A 25128-nucleotide genomic window follows, 5' to 3' on the forward strand; every position below is an offset into this window, starting at 1 on the left:
GGCCAGTTCTGTGAGAGAGGATGGAGGTGGAAACCGTCGCCGGAGTCGTGTTTCCAAGACGGACCACAGATGTTCAATTATGTTGAAATCTGGGTATTGGGCGGGCCAGGGGAGGTGTTGAATTTCATCCCGATGTTCCTCAAACCACGCTGCATCAACGCCAGCTGTGTGAGTGGGTGTATTATCATCCTGAAAGATGGCATCATTGTCCGGGAACAACATCCGGACCATAGGATGCAAGTGGTCTCCTAAAATTGCGACATAATCGTTGGCAGTGATTCGTCCGCTAAGTGTGACCACAGGACCCAATGAAAACCATAATATTGCGGCCCACAGCATCACCGAGCCGCCGCCATGTTTCACAGTTGGGCGGAGACACTGCAGATCATAAGCTTCTTTGGGCGTTCTCCACACATAAACACGGCCCGTGGTCAGGAATAGGGTAAAGGATAACTCATCCGACTATATCACACGTTTCCAGTCCTCAACGGTCCAAGTTGCATGGCCGCGGCACCATTTGCGGCGAGCGAAAGCGTTATGGTCCCTGATGAGCGGTTTGGCCCGTGCATTACGACGCCGTAAGTTCATGTCATGTAATTCGCGGCAGACTGTGATTGTCGAAACAGGGTGGGGGAGATGCTGATTGAGTTCCTCCGTCATTTGCTCCGCAGTGGCACGACGGTTCTGCGTGACTATGCGCTTTAATACCCGGCGTGACCTGTCACTCATGATTTTTTTCCGCCCACTGTTCCGCTTCCCCGATGTAGTTTTCCCGTGTGTTGTGTAGGCCGTCATCAACGTCAACACTGTCCCACGCGACACACCTAACACAGTAGCCACTGCCGTCACACTCACTCCACATAACCGCACACCAACAATTTGCCCTCTTTGAAAATCTGAGAGGTCTCCCATTTTATACTACCTCCGTCTGCTGCAGCCACCGGATACTGCTGTTCCACTGCGCCTGACGTAGTATGGAGACCGACCTAACACACCACCACCAGCGGTCCGGCGCTGCGGGCGCCACGACACCACTGCCAACCCATACATCTGACGTTTGCCAACTACAGGTGTTTCCATTTTTATGATCACCATCTGTAAGTGTATTACACACGAAAGGCTCTCGATTCTCTAAAAACCTGTAGACGGGACACGAAACTATAGTTCCCGCTGTTGAAATATGCACATTTCTGATACATGCATTGAAAAATGAAACGAATTTTTTGAGTTTTACGTCCCACGATTATGCCGGTTAGGCTAAAGGAGACGGTGATGATGAGTGATGAATGAAATGGTGGAATGAAGAAAGTGGGAGGAAACGGGAGAACCCCGAGAAAACCCACGCACACGGTGTTTGTCCACCACAAAGTTCACTTGGCGGGAGCAGGGTTTGATCCCGGGACCCCAAGCACCAGAGGTGAACGCTCTACCACTGAGCCACCGCTGCCCCCTACTTTTGCTTTTGAGTTTAATGCATCTTTCAGGAGCGAGGCTATATATATATATATATAGGAGAGGACAAAAAATCTAAAAACACTTCATACAGGACACGTAAGTTTGGCTCTCCGCTGTACAACACATGTGGCGGTTGCCGATCGTTTTTTGTTTTCAATGTGTCATGTGGACCTTCCTCCAACAGTAACACGTTGACATGTGGGTGCCGTGGTGTGGTAAAATGGGCGACCTGACAGACTTCCAAAGAGGCATGATCGTTGGTGCCCGTCTGGTTGGAGCTTCAGTGGCAAAGGCGGCGAACATTGTGGGGATGTCGATAGACACTGTGTCCAATGTCACGACGGCATACACAATTCATGGGCAAACGATGTTTGCAAAGCACAACAGTGGTCGAAAGACAATCATGTCAGATAGGGACCGGAGGGCATTAAAACGGATTGTAGCAGCTAAAAAGAAGACCACTGCAACGAAAATTACGTCTGAACTCAATTCCGGCCTACAGAACCCAGTTTCATCGAAAACAGTACGACGGGAACTTCATAAAATAAAAATTCATGGCATGGCTGCTATCGTCAAACCCTGGTTACAGCAGTAAATGCGAAGAGGCGTATCCAGTGGTGGAAGGACCACAATTGGTGGACTCATGAACAGTGGAAACACGTAATGTGGTCCAGTGAATCGACCATAACCTTGTTTCCAACAATCGGTAGTGTTTACGTATGGAGAACACCGTCGCAGGCCTATGATACAGACTGTCTGCTCCTAAATGTAAAGCATGGGGGTGGTTTTGTTACAGTATCGACAGTTATATCGTGGTTTTTGCAGGTCCCATCATAGCCCTGCATGGAATGATGAATGCTAAGGCATATGAGGCCATTTTGGGGACCAGGTTCTACCCATGGACCAAATATTGTTCCCTGATGGTGATGGCATCTACCAAGATGATTTGACACCCTGTCACGCTGCAAAATCTGTGAAATCATGGTTTCAGGAGCATAACTAGAAGCTATCACAACTCCCCTGGGTCCCACAATCACCAGATCTGAACATCATTGAGCCATTGTAGTCTGAGTTGGAAAGGCGTGTTCGGTCTCATTACGCCCACCTAGCATCCAATAAGGAGCAGGAGCATGTTTTGGAGAAACAATGGTACAAAATTCCACACACCACTATTTAGGAGCTGTATACGTCCATTCCACATTGGATCCAAGCTGTTCTGTAGCAAAAGAAGGCCCCACACCATACTAGGTATGATTTTCACACTTTTGCAAACGTTTTAGATGTTTTTGTCCAACCCCTGTATATCTGTAGTATCTTAAATAATCAATTTTCGAATATGTACTTCATTCCTGTATGCAGATTAGTTTTAGGGTGGATTCAGTGTACGTTCAATACAAGAACTATTGTGCAAAGGACACTACATTACTCGAGCAAATGGCTCTACCAAATTTTGACACAATTCTTACATTTTCAGTTTAGATTAAAGCTTTGAATTTATTTTAGCGGAGCATGCACTGAATGAGAAGCTCCATTTTTACTTGCAAATTGACTTCAGAAGACTCAGGGAAAAGGGGTCGAATTCTGTACACTTAACGAAAAATAGTTATTTTACCGCTGTTTTTGTAAGCATAAGGACATGACTTTGCAGAGCCATTGTTCGCTGTCTAGCATACAAGGTAAGCACGTAATTTGAATAAAAGCGCACACAAGTACTCGATAATAGTCAAAAATCGCGAACTATACATCTGGGCGGAATTACCAACTAGGTGGGTATTACTGCGCGTAATATAGGATAATTCTCCGCGGAGGAAACGCATATGTTTGAAAGCAAGGAAACATTTTCATAACAAATAACATACTTAAATATATAAATGGAGTGGGGTCAGAGAAAGAATGAGAAGGTGGACTACATGCGTTACTATACACTTTATTCTCACTTTATTCTTTTTTTCTTTCAACTGAAAGTAAAAAAAAAAAAATGAGTATATTAAAAGTACACTGTAGGCGTGTGATGATAAGGAAATCAATGTCACATAGAATATTTTGGATTCACAATAATGGAACTTACAATGCAAAATTCATGATATGTGGTACGTATTCACTAAACAAAAACCCCTTTTAACCCTTAGAATTAATGGGTATTTTAGGCAAAATTTGAATATTTTTACTTAGGCAAATATATCTTGGTTAATAATTGTATTCGCACAATACTTTATACGTTAGTTGATTCGTCTATTACCATGTTCTCATATTCCCTAACAATCAAGACTCATGAGGTCCCTTAGCGAAGCAGTGTTGCCAAAAGTAGGGGAAATTCGCATATTTTTACGAAAATACATTGTAAAAACAAATGACTGGCGGCACTGATTTCATGCTGTAGAAAAATATTGTAAAATGTTTGCTGGGCTATTGCTAATATATCTCGCAAAATTCTAGCGAGCACGTACTAAGAAAAAATAAGACGTGAAACCGTGATATTATAGGGTTATTTTCGCACATAAATTATGTTGCAATGAATGCTTATGTGTAACTTGAAATAATATAGCAGGGTAATAACTGATAACTTTTGGATTCGTCAGGGATCATGCTTTCGTATTCCGTAACATCGAGACTCATATGAGGTGTCTGAGGAAAGCAGTGTTGCCAAAAGTAGCGAAAATTCACCTATCGTTACGAAAAAAACATACAAAAAACAAATGGCTCGCAACACTGCGATTACTTATTTTACAGCTTGGTAACAATGAAAATAGAATTTAACATCTCTGTATTGTAAAACGAGTAACTGAAGGTCCTCATGTGTTTTGATGATTTGATCTGCGTAAAAGCCTGTGTGCAAGAAATGAGTCAAACGCCCGCTTCTATTCAGTCACTGAGTGATGTGACTTAGTTGCGTTACTGCTTGTGAAAATACAGGCAACCGACAGCAGGCACGGAGGCTTTTTATTCTTTTCAGTTTCCCCACCCCTTTTATTGCCCATGTTAGGAATGGTGTTGCCAGGACACATAGAAATACATGGAACACGCAGAAGAGCACATATAGCCATTCATGATTCGAGATTTCAGTGTCCATTCGGCGACTATCCGGTTCATATAGTTCGTAGAAGCATTTCCGCCGTCTCAAGTTATTCCACTTTGAGAAATAACTGTTAATAGCAAGCAAGCACTTCTTATTATGCTGCTCAAAAAGTAGAAACGTATAGGAAAAAAAGAATGTCTGTGCATCCTATGGTATCAACGAGATTGCAAACTGGCCTGTATCATACTTTTCGTTATATAGCCGTGTTGTTTGGCTTCTGCTCGGTGCCTTTATAAGGGCATCCATCCCCTCTTGAGAGTATCATATCTCGCTGTCTTTCTGGCATTTGCTCACAACTCTCAAACATGACCATCCACACGACCATCTATAGTCCCAGCAAACAGAGAGAAGGAACCAAAAACGAAAATATACTTAAATCAAAACAAAATTCAACGACAAAATGAAACATAACTTAAAATATATATTACTTGGACAAAGTACCAATTATTGCTAATATGTCCTTTGTCCTTTGTCTGAATCTTGGTGACACACTTACGGTTTGTACTGATAGTAGATCGATCAGTGACTGATGACTATTCGAAATCTAAATAAAGTTGAATTAGTTATTTTTTGGACGAACCCTTAAAGGTTGGCTGCTCCTAATAGAGAATGTCGCAATCATCTATTATGGAGGCTGCTCGATTTTTATTTTAACTAGCTACAATTTATTTATTATCATTTTTTAACACAATTAGGCCAGATTGTTCTGAATTCCGGAACAATTTTTAGATATTTAGAACTGAATCCTTTTAATTGAGTGACCTCCCTGAATTCCGAAGATGCTAAGATGAAAGGGGATATTTTAGGTTCCCCGGATGACAGTTGGCATGAACCAGTTTGAACGAGGTTCGTGAGGATTCGCAGGACGGATCTCTTTCTGCCAAGAGATTTGCCTTAGAAAAGGATTTTGCATGAAAGGAATACTGTCATTAGGACTATATATACATACGGATATTATTTCCATACATTTTTTGAGGTATTGCAGCTCCAAAGTCAACATAAACTTCGTAATTAATTTCTCAATTATATTCTTTTGTTAGATGCAGGTAATGCTCTTCCACTTACCAATATTTTTGTTTATATTGTAATGATTTTGGTAGAGTCAATAATGGAACGAGATTTATCCCCTTCATCAATTTATTATAAAATTTGATAAATACAAAACGTCTTTGATTATAAAGAGTACAATACTTTTTTTCGTTAATGTCCAAGTAGAGGAGAATATGTGTTTTGCACCGTGCCCCTTCTCTCAAGGCAGTCTCAAAGGCACCTGCCGGTTCGGTGAATCTGGAAGGATAGCTCCTTCAGCTCAAGGCAGCTTCGCAAGTCTTGGTTGTAAAAAGGACCCCTTGTCCAGTGCGATCTCGGGAAGGATAGGTGTACCCCTAGTCCAGTGCGACCTCAGGGCGGTGTAGGTGATTTGATCAGTTGGACGACTGATGCTGGGTCCCTCGGTGGTCCTTCTTTTACTTGTCCTCCTCGGGTCTTTCCGTGAGGTCTGTCTGCTTTCGGCGTTCATCGGTATCCTCCGTGTTGGCTTGCTGTCTGCTAGGTTGTTTATAAATAATAGCACGTGTTGAGTTGACACGTGCGTCTGTCGTGATGTGGGGATCCTTGCACCCCTCACACTGGAAAAAATAATCTGGAAGATTATTTTTGAGAAAATACACAATTGTAATTAGTAAAAGGTAACTGCACGAACACTGACACACTTGAGATACTGTTTGGACACAAAAAACACTATAGGCACTATGATACACCAAGATCACTATGAAAACCTTGTATGAAATATACACATAATGGTTATAACATTTTAGTTCCGTCCCAACAAAGCAGGATCAAAACAGTTTATCATTTCCCTCAAAGTGGGCAGAAGCGATATCACTGTAATTAAAAAAATATCAGTTTATTTAGGATCGGTCACATCCGGTATGGGTAGTCTATATCAATGGAGTCTCTTTCGTTGTAGTAGTAGGCGCCAGTGAATTAAGTTTTCCAAATGGTGAAGATATGTTTAGCTAATTGGTTAAATTTTATTTGTAACGGGACTTATGAAGGTTGAGGCACATTTTAATTATTATGAGAACCTAATGAAAAGAGAATAATCGGTTTTGGAATTAGTAAACTTTTCTTTCAAGAAAAGAAGAAAGAGAGAATGTGAATTTCTGGTCACTCTGTATAATGTTGTCAAGAGCCTGATTTTATGAATATCCTGTATAAGGAGAAGAAGTGACGTAATAAGTATTCATGTAAGTTCGTATTGAAGAAGGGATGTTAGAAACAAGAAAGCATTGTATTTCGACCTTGCAAGGATTCATGACTTTTGAAACTAAAAAAAGAAAGAAAAAAACGATCTTGCATTTTGCGACAAGAACGGAAGTACAAATGTAACGAAGTTGTATAATAGATTGAGATATAATATATAGTTGAAATAAAGAAGTGCGAATTTATGTCATTGCATCTCTCTTTTTTTTCGTTTCTTCTGGTGTTAGTTCCTCTTCTGTTCCTGGTAAGTACTAGGAATTTTGTTAAATTCTTCTTTTTAGATGTGTGCCTCTTTCTCCTTAATTTTGTCTTCCCTGTGTTTGTTCTTCGTGAAATGGTTTCAAGCGGTCGATCGCAATTTCTTGAATTCTGTCCTTGAATTTAGACAGTAATTCTAGTCGATAGAAATTTGAATTAATCTTTTCCAGGACGCGTGCCTGGCCGTCGTAGTGAACTGTGAAGTGTTCGGGCAAACCAACTTTCCTTGTGGGATCATATACTAAAACAAGATCTCCTGGATTATAAGTTGTCTGTCTATAGCGCTTATCGTAGAACTGCTTTTGTCTGTTATACGCCTGTTCCAGGTTTTTTTGTATTTTCTTTCTGATGGCCGCTAGTTTTTCTCTGTCAATTTGTGTATTTTGTCTTGATTCTAGCGTACATTCTGGCGGGGTCCTGGGTTCATAACTAAACAATAAGAAACTTGCAGAATATTTGGTCCCTCTTTGTACGTACGTATTGATATCAAAAATAACGTGCGGTAGCCATCTTTCCCAATCCGTATGGTGTTCTTGCACGTAAAACTTTAGACGATTTTATTCGTCTGCTCTACTAGTCCTATGGAAGGAAGATTATATGCGGTTGAGTATTTATATACAAAATCGTACTTCTGTGCCAAATTTTGTAAACGAGTTGCCCCATGTACTGGGTGTCGGTCCCAATATAACGTTGTAAAAGCTCTAAATTTGAGGATAATATCGTGTTCCAAAAATTTCTCTGTTTTTCGCATTTATGACGTCTACTGTCTTTGCAATGACATATCGTATGGCTAGTTCCGTGGCTACTAGTATGTGCTTATTTCTTCCTTCTCTGCTTGGGAAGGGCCCTAGCTTGTTGCTATCTCCCGCACCGAGTGATGTAATAGTTCGGCTTGTTTCTTTTGTGGTAGTTTCTTTAGTGGTTGGCAATCTGCACACGTGGGTATCTTATGAGCAAGATAGTTTTCCAGATATGGCATATAAAAGTTCTTGATAGCAGTTTTGTATGATTTTGAAAATCCAAAATGCGGATTGGTCGCCTGGTGGTGGAAGGTTGTGAAGCACAAATTAGCTAGGGACTTCGGTATGCATAACATATGTAGTAATCCATAATCGGGGTGGTTTTATTTTCGATATAAGCTGCCGTTTTTAAGACAAAAACTCTTGCTGATCTAACTGTGGAGATCTTTTCCGGCTCCCTTCCCTCTAAAACGGAAATGATATCCTTGTAATTCTCATCCTTACGCTGTTCTCTTGCGATATTGGGTAAAGGCTCGTTATCTCCTGCTTCTACAGTATTAACTTGTAGCTACTTGATTTACAAGCATAGTAGTCCTCCTCTTTTTTCGTCATTTTCTTCTTTTTTACCTTCTTTCTTAATATCTTAGGTCTGTTCTGGCCTACTAATTATATCTGCTAGGTGTTTGGATCCAGCCAAATATTTTATATCAAAATCATAATCAGCTAAAAATAGCTTATATCTTGTGTACTTCCCCACATTGTCCGGCTGGGTGTTCATCGTTGCGTACAGGTTAAATTTTCTATTTAGTAGAAAGTAGCGAAATTTGCGCAATGTGTATATGAGAGCGTACTCTTTTTGCCATATGCTAGCTTTTTCTTCACTTATCGTTAGCCTCCAGGAACAATAAGCAACTACCTTCTCAGTGTCAGTTTTTGGGTCATAGCTGGCGAGTAGTCCTCCTACCTGAGTTTGACTACTATCGCTATATACGCGGAATTCTAGCGAATCGTCAAAGTGAGCAAGTGATGGAGCGTTTAGTATGTCTTCTTTTCATTGTTCAAAGAGAACATCGTGATTCGCTGTCCATTTAAATTTAGAGTTGGATGTTACTAACTGTTGGAAAGCCTCGATGTTTAACGTAAAGTCTTTAATGTGGGCCCTAAGATATGAACATACGCCGATGAAGCTTTTGAGAATATGCTTTATAGTCGGTCTATTAAAATTTCGTATCTTCTTAGCTTTCTTCGGGGATATTTTAATGGATTCCCCACTAACAAGGTGTCCTAATACGTTAAGTTCCTGATAGCCAATGTGTGTCTTCTTGGGTGATGCTCGAAAATCGTTTCCTAAGCTTCTGGAATAATAATTCTAAATAATGCAAGTGCTCTGGAAAATTATACAAACTAGTAACATGATCGTCGGCAAAATTTGTAATTATATCTGGTATTCCCTCCAAAATCATTATCGTGGCCACACTGAGACTTTGGGAACTTGTTCTGGCTCCCATTATGCATCTAAAAAATTCGTATGATTTTCTATTATGATTGAGCTCGAAAGTCATATATTTACGGCTCTTAGGATACAACAAAATTTGAAAGTTTAGAACGTCCTCTATTGATTGAAATGGGACCGACAAGTACTTGGTATAACTGTTACATTTCTGCAGATTGAGAACTATTTAAAATTCCTTCGTATTAGGCTTCTTGAGCACCAGAAGTGGAGAGGCGAATTCGTTACTCTCTGTGGGCCTGATTATGTTTGACTTGATGAGGTCTTGAATTTGTTTACCTACTTGACTCCTAATATTTAGTGGGATAGGTGGTGAGCAGTCGTGGAACACGGCGGACTTAGAAATTCTGATTTTATGAACGTATCCTCTAAAATATCCGATATCATCAGGAGCATATGTGAAAACGTCTCTATATTTAAATAACAAGTCATAATCTGCTTGTTTTTGTTTTCTGTCCAGGTTTGGGTTGACGTCAAAGAGCTCTTTATTGGAAAGTGTTTTTGCGTATTTTAGACGTTCTTCCGTTTCCTCTTTTGTGTTAAATTGATATGCTTTTTCAAAAAAAATCTGGTTTCTCTAGGGCATTAAAAGAGATTTTTTGCCCATCCTCAAGATCCGCCACTGGCGTATTTCTCTTTATAGTGACACTATTGACATTGAGATTTGAAATTAACATTATCATTTTGCTTGTTTCTATCTATTGATCTAGGGCATTTAACCTATACTTGGCCCGTAATCCAGGAAGCAGTGATACATATACATATTCTCTGTCAGCTATTTTTTCTTTCGTGCTACTTATACATATGTATGCGATTTTGGAGGCAAAGTTTTTCCTTAATCACGTATAAACAATTGTGGTCCGTCTGCGATACTATCTGAGTCGTCAAAGCTGACAATGTATTCTCTGTACTTTGAACCGGTAACTGCGGTTTCCTCGGTTGTATAAAAAAGAGATTGTATTCTTGTTTAAATCAATGGTGGAATGCGAACGTTGGAGAAAGTCTATTCCTATAATTATTGGCATTGTCTTGTCAATTACTCTAAAGTAATGAGTAAATATTGTCTTAACTATTTTAAATTTTATTAATACTATTTGGTTCAAATGAATGTTATTGCTTGAAATTCCTTTTATTATTGTCTGAAATGGAATTAGACTTGTTCCAGGGGGAACGGTTTGGGCTGGCCAAGAGAAACACTACTTCCTGTATCTATTATCACATTCTGAAGTCCTAATTTAGTTTTATTTCTTAGATATGATCTGTTATTTTCGTCCTCTAATGCAATGTTTTCCCTTCTTTCTGCCAATTGTGGTGATTGTTCGTTTATTACAGGAATTTTTTTCCAGTCTCTCTTAGGTTTGCTCGTTCCGTGTGATGGTAACTGTCGGCCACCTTGTTAAGGGACTGCCTAATGCGGTTTTTTGTTGCTTGTAGCAATTAGATACACCATGCCCCCGCTTCCGCACCCCAAAATTTGATCTTCCGTAGTCTGCTGATTGTTCTTCCCGTTGTTATTGTTATTTCTCCTCCTGCTTCCCCGATTCCTATTCCTCGGATGGCTTTTGTAATTCCTCTGGGCTATCACTAGCGACAAGTCTGCCATTTTAGTGGCCAAGATGGAGAGGACACTTTGTGGAGGATTTTGTTATTGGTGGGGAAAGGACTTAGGTTCCTGGCTTGGGGCTTGAAATTCTTGAGGGTTGGGTTGAGGAATTGCCATGGAAGGATTCCTTTGTTATTGATATCCAGGTATATAACTGTTCATTGGTGGTGTAACAGGTTGCATTTGTACAGGATAGGTATGATAATTTAACTGTTGTCCAGGATATATTGACTTTGGCTCGGTTGCTAGACCATAGTATGTATTATGCAGGTTAGGTATATTGTTCTGGCCGTATAACATATGTAATTTTTGTGATAGGTCTGCGTGTTCTCTTTTTCTTAAAAGGTCATTAGCGGCTTCCAGTGTGTTTAATTTATTCCGTAGCGCTTAAGGAAACCTCTCTGCAAACCCAAAGATAAATGGTGGATCTTTTGTTCTTCAGTCGCTTCCGGAATTAGCTGTCTTATTGCTCGAAGCTTACGTAGAAAATATGAGTCTATTGGCTCGTACATTCCCTGTTGTACCTCGAACAATTCCTGTTCTGTTTTATACGATGGGATATTTGGCCTACATATAGCTACTAACTTAGATTTTAGATTGTCATATGTCATCGTATCAAATTGATTTTGATTTTTAAGCTGTAATACGAGATCTAGTGCCGTGTCTTGTAAATATATTGGTACAGTTTCCTTTTTCTTAGCCGGTGACCATGTATTGCTGCCATATGGTCGAATAGCATAAAAAACCTGTCCGGGTCCTCGTGTACGTGTCCCGCATACTTCGTTAAGTGCGGCATATTAAAGGATAAATTGGATGCACCCTCTGTCATATTCGTGTTATTCTCTGCTGATCTATATGTCTGTTTACCCGATCTATTTTCCGGCATAAATCGCACTTAAGGAAAGTAAGAGAAAAAAAAGAGAGGGAAAGAGTTTATATATATATCTTAGCTGAATTTTGATATTAAAACTTAGATAAAATAGGTTCTGATACTGACCTTGTGCGTGTTAAAAAGTTAATAAAAAGAGCGTCCCGTACAAAACTCCGGCGCCTATCACATTTAATGATTTTGGTAGAGTCAATAATGGACCTAGATTTATCCCCTTCACCAATCTTATATATAAAAGAGAACGCACAAATCCTTTGTTACCTCATCACGCTAATACGGCTGAACCAATTTCTTTTATTTTTGGGGGGTTATTAGGATTTGGACCCTAGATGGTTTTTATCATATCACTTTAATTTTTAATTACCAGTGTCTTGAGATAATTGACCATTCAAGTGTCCATAACGTACAAATCCTTTGTTAGTTCATCATAGGTAAAAATAAACGTATTTATATGCAACCCGCATGACCGTGTCACTCGGCGGGTTAACATAAATGACAGGCGATATAATGTTAACATTTACTGCAATCTACTATGGTTTTTATCATATCACTTGAAAGCGAAAAAGTAAAAATTATCTAAGTAACAAAGTTTATTGCGTTCCGGGGTGACCGCAGCGAAGCGGGGCGGGTTAACATAAATGACAGGCGATATAATGTTAACATTTACTGCAATCTTCTATGGTTTTTATCATATCACTTGAAAGCGAAAAAGTAAAAATTATCTAAGTAACAAAGTTTATTGCGTTCCGGGGTGACCGCAGCGAAGCGGGGTGAACGCTGCTAGTTTATTATAAAATTTAATAAATACAAAACGTCTTTGATTACAAAGAATACAATACTGTTTTCTCGTTATTGTCCAAGTAGAGGAGAATAGGTGTTTTGCACGGTGCCCTTTCTCTCAAGGCAGTCTCCAAGGCACCTGCCGGTTCGGTGAGTCTGGAAGGATTGTCCCCTCAGCTCAAGGGAGCTTCGCAAGGCTTGGTTATAGAAAGGACCCCTAGTCCAGTGCGACCTCAGGGCGGTGTAGGTGATTTGATCAGTTGGACGACTGATGCTGGGTCCCACAGTGGTCCTCCTTTTATTTGCCCTCCTCGGGTCCTTCCGTGAGGTCCGTCTGCTTTCGGCGTTCCTCGGTGTCCTCCGTGTTGGCTTGCAGTCTGCTAGGTTGTTTATAAGTAATACCACGTGTTTAGTTGACACTTGCGTCTGTCGTGATATGGGGATCCTTGCATATATTTTTATTACTTAGAGTTCAACTTTATTTCTACAGGTACGCTACTAGGCTACATGAACGTAGATCTAGAAACCACAGGACCTGCCACCGGAAATCGAATTCGTCTCCTGTAAGTGCAGCAAAGTTCTAAGCACTTAGCCACAACGAATCCCATCAATATATGTTTGGTTTTGTCAACAACATTTTTCTGTCCGTTACTTCTTTCCTTAATGATTTAATAATAATAATGATAATAATAATAATAATAATAATAATAATAATAATAATAATAATAATAATAATAATAATAATAATAATAATTCTGGTAAAGGCAATAAAGAGGAGCAGGCCAATATATTTTTTTCAAATAAGTATGGAAACCAAAAATGGTAGATGTATACCACGCTTGGTTTTAGTACAGAGATTAAGGTCGAGATGAAATATTACTCTTGGGACAGAATTTATTACAGAAAACCGCTTCTCCCTACCTATTACCGTTTTTACCTTACAGTAATCAACATTGTAACCGGAAGTAGTTGATATATGCTATTTCTGATTTGAATAGAAGGTTAGGAGAGGAGATAGTAAACATTTTTGGAATGCTCATTGATTACTAAAACATTTTTCGCTATCTATTACGTTTTTATTCTAAGGCGATCAACACTGAAACCGGAAATGGTTGATTTCTGCCACTACCGATATGAATAAAGTGTTAAGAGAGAAGATGTGAACTATTCTTAGAAGGTTAAGTCGATTCCAAGGAAATCGAACTTGCTCTCTTATCGATTTTTCTCTATATTGATTAATATTAAAACCGAGATTCGTACTGGATTTCTACCACTTCTGGTTTTAATACGGTATTAAGGATGGACATTTCAGTTATTCTTGGAACGCTTAATCGATATGAGAAAACCCCTTCTCGCTATCTATTACGGCTTTCGCTCTATAATGCAACGTTAAAACTGGAAATTGTTGATTTTTACCACGTCCGATTGATTAAGCGTCTCCATTAACGCATTCGGACGAGATACCATAATCGCTCCACTCCACATATCTATTGCAAAAACAGAATATAATAATTTGCCATTTGTCCAAGAGTTATCGTGGGAGTAACGGACGGACGTACTAAGAATACAATATTATAAGTGCTGTTAAGTAATAATAATAATAATAATAATAATAATAATAATAATAATAATAATAATAATAATAATAATAATAATAATAATAATAATAATAGTTATATGCGTAGATCCGGAAATGATTCGTTTGGCATAAGGGGTGACTGAAAATCTGATGATTAATATAAATGACTAATACCCAAAGAACAAAACATAATAGACGACTAGGCAGGGTTGGATTTACCACTAGGCCCTAGTCTAGGGCATGGTGGAAAGACTACAAGGTGGTTGCATGCGCATGTCGCCTGGAGCGCTCTCGTGGCTGTGACGTCATCTGGTTTGCAAGAGACAACGGGAAACGGCGCCGCTTTAAGGGACAAGTGGAAATTCTTTGTTACTTTGTTCTTTTAAATGATATCGAGAATGCCTAACTGTGCAGTGTACGGCTGTAGTAATTATTACAGAAAAACTAAGGGAACTAATATAAAATACTTTAGATTTCCTGAAAAAGAGGGGGAATGTCTCCACAAATGGATTTTAGCTTGCAGGTGACAGAACAAAATAAACCTAAAATATGGTAAGTTTTACATAAAAGTAATAAATAAATGCAATGTTAAATGAAATTATAAAAAAGCGATTTCATTATGTAGTTTCTTTTTAGTATTAATAGTATGTAATAATACTATATAAGGCTACAGTAGCTTGTGTTGATTCTGCATACAAAAATCCAATAGTACGATTTAAAAAGACGAACTTTGAGGCAAGACCCGGATTCGAAATCATGAGGGAGGGGAACCGACAGAGGTGATCATTTCTATCATCATTTCCTTCTACATAAGATATTGAGATAATTTTTTTTCCCACAGAGGCAGGCATGTAACTCGAGAAGGGAGGCACGATGATCTAGGAGACTTACCTCCCTCGAGTTACGCAAATGGAGAGCATTAAACGCGTTAAAGTAGTTCAGGTTCCATTTCATTCTGGAGGTCTGCATTCCCTGTAGCCTCGGTGCTAGAACGGGACGTTGCACTTCAAATTAACTAACGACTGGAAGGTTCGTAATAACGATTAACGATTAGGTTACAAAGATATATAACAATGTATTGGATCAAGAGAATAAAGTATCCACCTACCATGTCAGGGCGACATTGTCGGGACACTTTTACACTCAGATTTTGAAATTTTTGTTCATTTTAATCATAACTTTGGATAATTTACTTTGGATACATATTTAGGGGTTCTCTCCAGAGTTACAAAATTAAGAATGACTGCAGTTAAAAAATATGGTAGATTCTCAACCAATCAAGGAAGCACTGTGGCTCAGTGGCAGAAGGCTCACCTCTGGTGCAACGGGTACTGGTCCGCTTCTCGGTCAAGTGACTTTCTGGAGGACAACATCGTGTCCGTGAGTTTCTCGAGGTACTCCCGCATTCTCATTCCACCAAATTCCACATAATCATTCACTTGCATTTATCTTTTGTCTTCTTTAGTCCCCGGGATGGAAAAGAGAAAACTTATCAAGAAAATTATGAAAATTATGTAATTTTATGGTTTATATGTTTTCTAGTCTAGCTGTAACACCCCTACATCGTCTTCACCTACGCATAGTACTTTGTTTCCTGCTTGAAATAGTCATGTTGCAATTTCTTTGTTTGAGGTGCTTTGTATATACATGTTTATTTCTATATATTTTTAGAAAACAATAGTATATGTTACGTTTTATTTCTTACATGTGTTTAATAATACAGTTTGTTATGGCGTAAATTTTGACACTAATATTCAGAGAACTGTCAGTTACACCAAACCTTTTGTTCAGATACAAATTCTATAAATAAGCGATCAGCGATTTCAAATAAGATGATTTTTTAATATATAAATCAAAAATAAAAAACGATGTTTAAAATATTAAATACATGTGTCCCTGCTCAATAAAGTTTTTAACCTCCTGAGATTCTGACGAAACTTACATGGGAGCAATCTCTTAAAAAAAAAAAAAAAAAAAAAACTGTCCAAGCATAAGGAAAATATACGTACGTGCATTTCTGTTTACGAAAACCATGAATTCTCCCTTGAGATATTCTCAAAATTTCTATGGGGTCATCAGTAAAGAATTCTCTTTCAAGCAAAATAATAATAAATCAAAACCGATCAATGTGTTACGAAAATATACTTGAGCATACATAAATATATAATAATGAAATGCATTAACGACACACTGTGTTATAAATTATTAAGGCTTATACATACTCGAGTGTATTACTTCACATGTTTAAAAAAGAAGAGAAAGAAAAGAAAAAAACAAAAATGAAGTGAGTAATATTGGGTTGTTCAAGCTTCAAAGTTGTTTAATATGAACTGATATTGCTGTTTCTTTTGCTATTGTAAATATCTTCCTTTGAATTCACTTAGCTTAAGCATTGATTACATTACGTTTATATAATTATTGTTTGTACTAAAATTTTTACTTCGTTGAAGATCACTATAAATAGAAGACAAGTTTGCGTGTAATATACCAGCAAGCAAGCGCTTGTTAAAAGTTCATCTGACTCTCGCCTGTGCTCTCGCTGGCCACGTCTGAGACCAAGATGACGTCATGCGCCAGAGCGACAAGAATGTAGCACTGCATTGCATCCACCTTGTATTCTTTCCACCATGGTCTAGGGCGTTACGTTTTGAGGGGAGCACTTCGAATGAAGTAGCAAGACGAAGAAAAGTGGAAAAGTATAATAATAATAATAATAATAATAATAATAATAATAATAATAATAATAATAATAATAATAATAATAATAATAATAATAATAATAATAAATATAACAGAAGTCAAATTAAACAGTCTCTAAATAATAATTGATTTAGCAAGTCTATTGGCATTAATCATTGGTCGTCGAAGCAAAATAGAATTTTAACGTTGTACTTGCAGTAGACAGTAGCGAAGAGGCAGATAATTATGGTACTGCATTTCCCTCGCAACCCTCCTGTGCATGTGCTCCTCAACACCTTGTCACAATATAAATCTAGATAAATTTCAACAATCCGATTATTTTATTCCTTTTTTCGAAATTCTTAGTGTTGCGATATTCAAGCTATTATGGACGAAAATTCAAAAAGAATTTCTTTGTTTATTGCGCCAACGCATATTGTAAAACTCAAACACATCGTTCTCTGTAACTATTTGTATTTCAAGCAACAAGAAAATATCGTGAATTTGTAGTAGTCTTTCTTCACAACATTTGTAAAATGAAAATTCATTAAAATTTATACTAAAACAAAACAAAGGTAGACGCCTATGCATAAAATAAGTTTTTCATTATTATTTCCATTTGTGTTAAAAATTTCCCACATCGGGGAGGGGTAGAAGACCCGCGACTAGGGCAGATACGGAAAGATCAAGTGTGCTCTTTTCGTCTGATCAGCACTGTTTTTTTAACATATACATACATTAGCCCGGTCACTGCAGTGTCCCCGTACGAAGGCTACAATTTAAAGCAATGCTCTTCCTCGAGTGACGGACACTGAGAGTTGCTCGAGACAGTTGCGAGAGAGGGGTCGGTGACGGCAACCATTTTAGTGAAGGCAACTGCAATTTCCTCGTACGAACGCAACAATTTAAAGCAATCCTTCACAAGCAGTTGTGTCACCGAGTTTCGTCACACAGTGACTGCATACGAAGGCTCAGAAAAGTTTATTTTTACCTAATCAACAATTACCTTTTTGGCCTGGTGAACCACAAATTCAGAAGGAGGAGGCGAGGAGGTGCTTTAGGTTCAAGGGTGATAATGTGTTCCTACCCGTTCAACCATTATTGTGAAAAATATCACTATAATTTGTTTTTTTGATAAATTCATATAACTGGCAACACTACGGAGCAAACTGAAATAGAGGTGCAAGAAAATCTACACGTTGCCAAAAACCCATTTGATAATAAGAAACCAAGGAAACATTCGTCCTGCCATTACAACCTGCGCAATAAATTCTAGAGCCCGAGTCGTCACTATGCGACATATTAATTCTAAGAGTTAAAGAACATTATTATACTAAAATATAATAAAAGTACATGAAATAACTGTATCATCAATTATTTAAACAGATAATACCTAAAGAATATTATAATATTGTATTAGTAACATTAATTCTACAGCAATTGCCAAGGTTATCAAGAGTTCTTATTGGCTTAAAAACACAGTAGCGAATCGCTTTTATCCTTTTCTAAAACAAAAGTCACAGGTATAATTTTCTGCTGTATCCCAACGGCTGCACTCTGCTTGCGACCAAAAAATACAAAGCGTACGATACCATTCTTCATCGTCCATTCCAAATTCCCAACATACAACACAAAGATCTTTAGAAAACATAGACTGGAGATCATCATCACAGAACTGGTGCACATCTAAAGATTATACAGAATCTTCCGAATCGTTGTTCATAGTTGAAGTTGGTGCTTTTTTCTGTAGTTTCTGCCTGGATTTATTCATTTCGTATTCTTCTTTGTACTTTTATCTATCTCTTTTACGTACCTCTTGTTTGATTTGCTCTTTCCTAATCGTTTCTTGATCAGAGTGGATGTCAAAATTTCTGACTGTTGCATTTTATTTGTTTTATCTTGGGTGTACATTTCAACGGAAGAGGAGAAATATCAATAACCTTAATACTTTTAGTTCGAATCTTCGAAGTTACAATCTTCGAAGATGAAAGAAGTGGTTCCTTGTGGAATTTTGAATTCTCTTGCTCCATGTTAGGTCGAATAACTGACGTAGAAAGGTTTTCGTCATTCTGAGATGTGACAACAAAACTATGTTCTATTGAAGTATTAATTTCACAATCACGACTAGTTTCCTCGGCAAATTGCACCAACCTGTCCTCAACATCTCCGGCAGTAATGACTATGTTAGGTGCCTCAGCACTGACATTTTGAAATCTGATTCTGAAAATTTGACAGGGTTTAATGGCACTATTCCCACAGCCCCAAATCCAGCTATGGCTTTGTCCATCGTTGTAACTTTGACATATGCTTCATCGAAAATACTGACGAGATGGAAATGTGTAATTTTATCGTTTTCATGGTCTTTGCTACTCGCTGATGACTAATTTCTCATTGTGTTCTTTGATTTCAAAAACAGAGAGCATTGTCTGTAAAATGCTGTATCCGGGTAGTGCTTAGAAACCAATGTCTAACAGCTGAAGACTATGAGACGCATGGCGAGGTATTGATAATATTATGATGTTATTTTCTGTACATTAGATATGAATTCGGAGTGAAATATGGCTCGAATGATTGTTAGATATTAGAACTACTGGATCGGTCGGAGATGGGCGCACACAATTTCTGAAATGATAAATCCATTGCAGAAACAAATCTTCATTAATCCACCCATTCTTAGTGCAGGCATAGATTGCACCTATTGGATTTCCTTTTTCTAATTCTTGTGACTTGCAACGCCATGGTAATATAAACATTGGCGGGACGAAGATTCCAGATGCACTACAAACACACACAACAGTGACTATCTTTCCACGATCGCACGAAATAGTACTTCCTATCTATTTCTGACCTTTAGGTGCTAAAATTCGAACACTTTTTTGTACATTCGAAATACTCGTTACATCTACGTTGGAAATTCTACCTGGGGAAAAATGGTGCTTTTCCATTACTGTTTCCAAGTTATTGAAGAATAGTGTAGCGGCTTCTTCAATAAATTTCTTTATCCTATTCAAACTTACTCCATCAGCTTTTCTTAGGCTTATTCGTGGATTTCTTTTAAGAAACAGTCTTAACCAGTCCTCACCAGCAAGTTTTTTTTTTTTTTTTTTTTTTAGTTCTGTTAAGATTATGAACAATTAGATTTGCTTCAGCAAATTCGTATGCCAAGCGCCGAAGATTTAGAGATGTGATACCAAAAAATAAATTCGCAACGGTATCACATAGTCCGCCAATTTGCGTTCTTGTTCTCGCGAGAACACTGGTTTGATTCCGAGAGTAACATGTTCCGTATTACCAGTTTTCATCCCTAGACGAATAGTAGATTCTGCTATTAAGTACAATCTTCCAACTTCTTGAATCTCATATACACTTTTAACAGCACTAATAGCTTCTCTTAGTTCTTCCTATGTATAACTACCTCTCGTAGTTGTTCTTTCTCTTCTTTTAGCATCTGTAATGACAGAGTGACGAAAAACTCTTGATGTGCAATTCTGTGCACTGCGCAGAATTATCCTATCGAGGTTAATCAGAATAACCCCACTACGCCATTTAACAAGAAGCACAAAAATACAATCTATTGAATATTGATTAGCACCACGAATTGCCGTGATTATAATGCCTATTGTACACTATAAGTAGAACATAAAAGTAATTATCTAGAAATATATAAAGTATAGAACGTACGTCTTATGTTTCTTGAAGAAAATTTAACATCAACCGGGAAGAAATAATTCAACGCCCACTTACAGCCGTAACATTTGACAAAATGTCTTCTCTCCTTTAACGTTACTTATTAGTAACGACCGCATCGTGGCAGCAGCAACGAGTATGTCGTAAAGGATCTCCAAGTTCAAGAAACACGCGCGCGCGGAATTCGACTACCTTCCCCTATAAATGCAATGTAGACATAAGGTATAAAAACTAGATTGCTCCAAACACGAACGAACTTTGCTAGATAGCCACGAAAAAGCTAAAATGCTATCTAACTGACTTAGGGAAAGAGCGCAGAAAGGAGGCTCAAAAGTTAGCGAGGGGTTGCGACAGCAGGGAGGTGCGGGAAGATGCGACCGTAGGCGCATCAGCGACAGTGGATATAGAAATAAACGAGGATAGCGTAAAACAGTTTATGTATCATTAAAACACTTTACCTTACGTACTGGATTATGTATTTGTACATTACTAAGGACGATATGGGTAATATCCTGTATGTTATCATTGCTTGTACATTTGTGTTCCAAAAATGCAATACATTGCTCACGTAAATTTCTCGAATATATGGGTTTCTTAAATCTCGGACACTTCTAAGGTTGCGTGTCATGAAGTAGCACACTGACTTCAGATACTCTATTTTACTTCAGTTTGTATATTGATTAATGGCTTCCTTATAGGAGAATTCGTATGTAACACTAACCTTTAATTGCTGATGTGAAGTCCCATGGACACCGAACACCTTTTTTTCTTCTCCCTCTAGTAGATGATTGACCTTGAATACGTGTCACTGCTAGTACCTTTCTCGCTTGCAATTCGTTACAAGTAGCTGTAGAGTTCAGATGACTAAAAGTCACTGTTACGTTTCCTTGCAGTTATTGGAGTCCCAGGGACCACACGTCGCTAATTGTTAGTATTTTGTTCGAGGGCAGTGTTATTGAGTTAAGTTGATTTTTAGTTTTAGCGAGGCTGAGACGAGTCCTACTGATCAACGTGGAATCCGAACGATACGAGCTCCCTCCGGGAATCGAACCCGGGGTCTTCCACGCCAAAGGCGAGTAAGCTAACCGCTTAGCCACGAAGCAGCTCGGCCTTGTTTATATTTTATGCATTTTGGGAACTTGTTATTCACTTTTCTCGTACAATATGTTTGACAAACCTGGCCCATCTAGTGTGAATGTGTATGGTTCTGAATTAACGGAAAAGAAGTTAATTACATGTTACATTTTTCATGCCAGAAAGTGATGCAGGAAGGAGTAAGGTAGAACTGACCTTCGCAAAATTGGCGAAACTAACATATACTTCAAAAATTTCACAAATTTGTAAATGTCTTGCCTTCCATTGATAATAATTTTGAGGAAATCGTTTATTATAATTTGCATATCAGTGCCAGTGTAGCCATATATAAAGCTATTTTTATTTCAGTGGCGTATACTGGTTTGATGGATTGGGCTACCTCTAACCTTTATAATATCTGTACATTATTATTATTATTATTATTATTATTATTATTATTATTATTATTATTATTATTAGTAGTAGTAGTAGTAGTAGTAGTAGTAGTAGTATTGGGGTTTACTTTCCACGTTATTTTATAGTTTTCAAAATAAGAGAAAATGTTACAGCATACTTTCCTTTTATCAAGTAGATAAATATGATTTTCTCTCCATTAACAAAACTTTGTATTAACTTATTAGTATTATGGAACAACGATCGTATATTTCTAACTTTTCTGTTCCATGAAGTAACCCTACATCTTACCATGGATAGGGGTAACCCTACTCACCAGAAAAAATGGAAGCTATTCGAGTAATAAACAACAATAAAATAGACAATTAGCCAGCGAAGAAGCCTCACAATGTCAGTCTGTAAGACCCTTAGCACCGAAACGCAAATAATGAAACACGTATTTATAACAGCTATGCCAACGATCGCAAACTAGTGTAAAAAATATTTTTTATTGCGTTGCCGCAAACTATTACCGAAGGAGGCTCACTATGTCCGAGACAATCCCCAGAGACCTCCAAAATGCCTCGTCATTCCTCGTGTAATTTCCCTTTACTCTTCGCTGACGCCCAAGAAACCGATTTCTCCCGCGGAAACTTCTGTTACCTGACAGCCCTTTCGTACGTTGTGGGGAGAGGTGGAGCGAAGGGAAATGCGCCCTACGATTCTTGCTTTAGAGAGTGGTAGCTAGAGAGTGGTAACTTCTGGGTTGTCATACCAAAGACCTCTTTTAGATAGCAAGAGAGACTGCGTGCGAAGAAGATAGCACGCAGTTCTCGGTTAGACTGCGCTAAGTGACGTTGATTACCTATCAACAGCGCTGAAGATAACTGCTTTGATTCGCAACTAACCTTTTTCTTTGTTTCGTTTACAGCACGTACGCAAAATATCATTAACGGAATAATAGCCTGTTAGCAAAGGAGCAAAGCAGGCTTCCAAAGGCTAGCAACAGAATGTTGTTTTAGTCCCACATTTTTAATATAACTAAAAGAATTCCCATGTCCACACACACATACACAAACACGCGCTAATTTGAGAACTACATGTAGATGTTACAGGTTTTAATTACAGAAAGGGAAAAAAAAGTAAATAAAAAAGGTTGAGGAGGCAGAGAACGGGCCCTGAGATTTCATCCCACAAAATAGAAGTTCCGATTTTATTTCTTTTTGATTTTCTTCTTGATCTGTTACTTTTTTCTTCTTCAGTTTAACACTGATTGTTGCCATAGAAGATTTTATTTATTTATTTATTTAGCAAACACAATTCAGGGATTGTGAAATCCAAATGCAAGAATAGCAATTTCAAAGGAAACATGGAAAACTTCTCATAAAGTCTTCTCTTTCATCTCTTGTAGCCTAATTTGTTGTCGGTACCTTTTGCGTGGAATACACAACGGCAGAGGAAAATAACATTAAACAAAGAATAAATTCAAATTTATTCTCAAAATTCGAACTAAAAATGCAGCTTAAATGTGACCTTAATGTGACAATTTAGAAAGAGGTTAAGTATGTACTTTAAAAGAAGCTACTTAATGGTGCAACAAACACAAAGAATGAAAAAGAAATAAGTAATTTATTCACAAGAAAATACACACAACGATGGCTTGGACATAATGTTATTTTCTAATTTCAGGAGTCATGAAGATATTGTTGGCCGTATTTGTTCGAGTAGTATGTTAGAAGTCAAAATGCGCAGCGTATTTGATTTGTTCATCAAATGATATTTCTACTATAGCCGCTTAAATAGCTTATCATTTTAAATGTTTCTGTGTTCTATATAATATTCTTGTTATATAATAAAGATTGATAAGGTATAATAAAGTGGTATTTCTTTTCAAAACTGAAAAATTGTTAATGTATAACAGAAATAAAGCAACAAAAGGATTTGAAATATATAATTATCAAATGGCTAAAAGTACTAATGATAAGCGATGTTTATCATTTCAGAGATCTGGGTACTGTTCTGAAACTTTGATTACTATCAAAATGAATGATTAAAACATTGAAATCTTTGAGTTTTACGTCCCACGTTTATGCCGGTTAGGCTAAAGGGGACGGTGAGGATGAGAGATGAGTGAAATGGTGGAATGAAGAAAGTGGGAGGAAACGGGAGAACCCCGAGAAAACCCACGAACACGGTGTTTGTCCACCACAAAGTTCACTTGGTGGGAGCTGGGATCGAACCCGGAACCCCAAGCACCAGAAGTGAACGCTCTACCACTGAGCCACCGCGCCCCCCGATTAAAATATTGAGATAACGAGTTATTCTTGTCCCTATAGTTTACGTAGTTAGATATTTATATTGACGATGTGTCTTTGCAAGGGCTTTGCCGCGAGGTTAGACTCACTGTTGTATCTCTAAAACTAACTGAGCTATTCAATTTTAAGCAGAGATAGCAGTGATCTACTACTTTTAAAAATAAACCTGTCAGAATCACTTATACATTATAAGGGATGATAAACAAGATTTATATTGTATTAGGTAGAATCCTCGGGATAATTGCTGCTATGTTAGTAAATTTCAAACGTAAAACTTAAGGGGTCTTATGCAGAGTCGTTTTGATGCGTGATTAGGACCATACTAAACAGTTCGACTAACATATGTTTCCTCCAGTAGTCTGGCTTTTAGTATGCGGCTAATCATACGTCAAAACGACTCTGTATAAGGCGGATTTAATTAAGAGGCCATCATGTTTTGGATACTTAATTTTAAGGAACTTGGTTTGATTAAACTCCTTTCTATATTTACGCTGTCCGTCCATCCATCCGTCTGTACATAGAAAAAAGATTTCAAGAACTATTTGCCTGATCATCACAAAATTTGATGAAAATGTAGAAAGTCAAAAGTTAGGTACGAATTCAGTTTTAAAGCTGATACTAGAACCAAAGTGTTTGAAATTAATCATTTCCAGTTTTAACGTTGATTGTTATAAACCAAAGGCCATATTAAGTAGAAAGATACGGTTTTCTGAGATCATTTAGTCGTCTTAACAACACCACACTACATATACATCCTTAACTCTCTACTAAAATCACGAGTGATAGAAATCATCTAGAACTTCCGGATTCAATATTGATTTACAT

At 37.9% G+C, this 25128-nt stretch overlaps 1 long non-coding RNA gene across 1 annotated transcript in view; it reads left to right on the forward strand.

The window, feature by feature from the left end:
* Positions 1-23795, forward strand: part of LOC145663694 (uncharacterized) — a 36117-nt gene extending 12322 nt beyond the window's left edge. The window contains exon 3 of the long non-coding RNA XR_014127230.1: positions 23678-23795. This is a non-coding gene — a long non-coding RNA (uncharacterized LOC145663694). The remainder of the gene's footprint in view (positions 1-23677) is intronic.
* Positions 23796-25128: the final 1333 nt, after the last annotated feature.

The sequence above is a fragment of the Thermobia domestica genome, chromosome 11 (genome assembly GCF_964235325.1).
Source record: "Thermobia domestica chromosome 11, izTheDome1.hap1.1, whole genome shotgun sequence".
NCBI classification, from domain to species: Eukaryota; Metazoa; Arthropoda; class Insecta; order Zygentoma; family Lepismatidae; genus Thermobia; species Thermobia domestica.